A 3,771-nucleotide genomic window follows, 5' to 3' on the forward strand; every position below is an offset into this window, starting at 1 on the left:
TTTTTGGCTTATTTAATTCCTTTTGCCCCAAGAAACAAGGCAACTAATCTTTCCTACCCTCATTAAAGTCTGGCTCCTTATAATCCCTCAGATCATCTCAGTTTCCCGAGTGACTATGACATAACTACAATCAAGACATTGAGAACATCGTCATTATAGAAAACCAACATCGTCTGCAACTCTTAGGCGATTGAAAATATTGAGACATTGCTTCTTTCGAGCGCCATATGTCTGAATTTTGAAATAACTTTTTCAAAGCATTTTCTCTTTTTCTGTTTGTTTTTTAATGGGTTTTTTTGTATTTTATCGTAGGAGGTGATGTTACTTGGTGAGGATGGACAAAGGAGTTTCTGATATTTTTAGCTTTGTGATTTGATACCTGTAAAAGTATAAAAAATATAGTAAAAGATTTTTAAAAGTAGATTTAAAGTGACTGTGGATTTTGTGGTGGGGTTCTTCATAGTACGTCATGTGCTATTGGGCTCTTAATTCAGATGTATGTGAAATAATCGTCTAACTATGCGTAGATCAATTGACACGGCATTAATTACTTTCAGAACCTTGCAGCGGCGTGTTAAAGGATTCGCTCTCCATTGAGGAAAGGGACAAAGTGAAAGGAATTGGGATGAAGACCAGCAAGTATGTTTTTCTATGGTCAAAAAAGACAGTGTTCGTTCATTCCTTTCTTATGCTCCATCGCAAGAACTGCATTTTTGTTCTCTAGAACAGTTGCTGCAACTTTTTCCTTGTCTTCCAAACTGAGAACACCAGTCAAAAAATTAGCCGACAGGGTTTCTGGTATCAAATAATCTTATTCCGAAATGAAACCACTAAACACATCGAAAACAACTAACATAATGCTAATTAAGTCAAAATACTGATCTACTTGTACCCGACTTGACTTTCGTTATGATACATTACGAAGGTCTACTAAGAACAGATTGCAAGAGAGATCATTAACTCGTGGTTTTGGTTTTCAGCGATAAAACAAATATTTCACATCTTTCTGTTTTTTCTCAGGTTCAATGTTCGATAGCCCATGTCCTCCTAAATTGGTTGGCTATTTCTCATTTTCATCCTTTAAATAACGCTCTACAGTGGGCCGTAACTTTTCCTAGCTTCTCACACATTTCTCCACTTTGAAACAAGTAATCACGCTCTGATTCAATTAGAGGGTGAATTGCCTTAGAGATGCACTCGACTCTCCCAAACATTATGCGCATAAATTTCCTCGAGGACTTGATACAGAATGTCATGAATCCTTAAATGGACTTCATCTGGCAAATGTGTATGTGTACCTACAGGCTGTTCGTGATCGTGGGGTGTGCAACATGACCCTTGGGTGTTTCTAGGATACATGCTTCATTCACTGATGAACATACCTGTTTACCACTGTCGGGCTTTCGTAAGGGTGGAGGGGGAGCGTTGTGCTCCATTGTGTACGTGGTGAGGGAATTGGATGGAGAAGGATCTTGTGGCCTTAACGCATACGTTTTAGTAGAGCTTTCATGGATGGTCTTTGAAGCAGGTTCTGAACTAAAGTTGGTTACTGATGGGGTTGTAACTGTCACCACTTTTGTTGTTTTTGTTGATACTGATGCAGGCATGAGCGAGGTGACGTTTGCGCCCTTAGTATAAACGGTAAAACAGACAACGTTAAACCAAAGCCTGAGTAAAAATCTGAAAGGAGAAGAGAAGTCTTGTGGCTCCGTTCAAAAAGACCACCACTGCGCATTTTCGGAATTTAAATAACTCGTACGAGATCCTAGGCTGATACTATTTAGTGAAATGACAAACACAAACTTCCACAAGACAATACACAGTTCAACTCTTAACAATGTAAACAACAAAGCTTTCAGACTCACGGCAAATTAGTTAATAACCCACTAGGAGCCTGTGATGGCCTTGTCTTTGTTAGCTACTGTGACTGTCCTCACGCTAGACTGAGCAAACTTTGCGAAGCGCTCTTAACGTTGCTATGTGACGTCATACTTGCAGTGTCTCGACGGCGACGCATCCAAGAGAATAACGGAGTCACCCCTCCCTCCTGGTTAAAAAAGATATCTAAAAGGCATAACTCAAAACGTCGGCAGTAGACGACTGCGAGTAGCTGATGACTGACCACGAAAATTAGTATTGTCTGTCACGCTGATGGTTAGAAGTCTAATTTGTTTTCCTTCAACTTAAACCCTTGAGGAACTGATAGAATGGTATTCCTGGAGCAGCTATTCCTTAACTAGCACCTGACGATCTGATTAGAGTCACAACGCAAAGGAGAAGTGAAGTTTGCATTATTTCCATTTGCGTATTGTTACCAATCTAAAGAGGAGAGCAATATTATCCAATGAAGCTGGTGAAGCATAACTCTGTGTGTCAAAACAAGCCTGGTAAATTACAGTTTACGTGTTTACCGAGCATTGAGTCAGCGCCGAGGTGATCAATTATCATTGAATTTAGCTTTGTGACCAAAAAGGAACATAAAATACATACAGAGAGGCTAAATACACCAGCAATATGTTTTTCCAATTGAGCACGCGTACGGCAATAAATCCTGCAATTTACTTGGTTCTTAGAGTGGGCAAGATTTTGTCACGGGCAACGATAACACCTCGCCAAATCATCATGTGAATCTATTTTCGTGAATGAGCCGACAGTAATTGCCATTCTTCGGCTTTTTTTTTCTTCAAATTAAAGTCAGAGAGGCTTTTCTTTCGTCCTTCTTACTGGGGGCTTAGCCAGTGCTCTAGTTTATAAGCATATTTCGTTGAACCCTAACCATTAGAAAGAGTCTGGGAATTTGAAGAAAAAAATTAGAATTGTCAACGTTTAGGGTCTAGGTTTAAAAGGGCAGATAACAATATGCAACTGATAAATTGCTTTCCAGCGGAAAAGTGATAGCAAAACGTACTGCACCATCCACCGGGTAGAGATTTATACACTGCGGGATCTCGTTATCCAACCCTCGAACAACTGTAGCCAGATCTTTCAAGTAGGTAGAGTATGACGGTAATTAAGTATGAACAACTGAGTTGATAACCTAAATTGGCCACCGTAAAGAGTTTAAAAGCTGACGTTTCGAGCGTTAGCCCTTTGTCAGACAGATTGGAGGAATTGTGGGTTGCATTTTTATGTGGGGGTTAATATGCAGAAATGGAGCTACGCTATTAGTGGGAACATGGTGAGGAGAGAACAAGAATAAATTAGAGAAATATGTTTTCCGTCTTGTCACGAGCGTGGGACAAGGCAAAAATTCTGAGTCCCCACTGAGCCACAGAGACTCTACGGTGAGCGAGGTCTATTGCGAAGTTCATATAACATGCGTCCTGCATACTGCTAGGAGCAGCTTTTTACTGGGATATCTGTGGTAGCCCAGTCATAAAATGCCTTTGTTTTTTTGTCTTTTTTTTTTCCTCCGCCACAAAATCAGTGAAAAAATTGCGCAGTAGTACCCAGTGGTCATTGGGCCCTCAACACCATGACAACTAACTGTGATCCAATGAGGTGTTCACATGCTGATCACGCGCCTGTTATCTTGATGATGATTGACGTTGTCATGCACGGACAGGGCCGGGCCACATGACGAACCACGAGATTTTTGCCTCTAAAACTCTTTTGTCAGTCGTTTTGTATTTCAACGTGTTTGGATTACGATCATCTAGAGCATTATGCCTTGTATGCCTTGTATGCCAAGTACGCCAATGTCTTAGTTGAAAACGTACACTTGTTGTAAAAAGCAAAATCTGAAATCTGAAACCAAACTTCATATACTCT

This window comes from Pocillopora damicornis, chromosome 14, assembly GCF_964200805.1.
Source record: "Pocillopora damicornis chromosome 14, jaPocDami1.2, whole genome shotgun sequence".
Lineage (NCBI taxonomy): Eukaryota > Metazoa > Cnidaria > Anthozoa > Scleractinia > Pocilloporidae > Pocillopora > Pocillopora damicornis.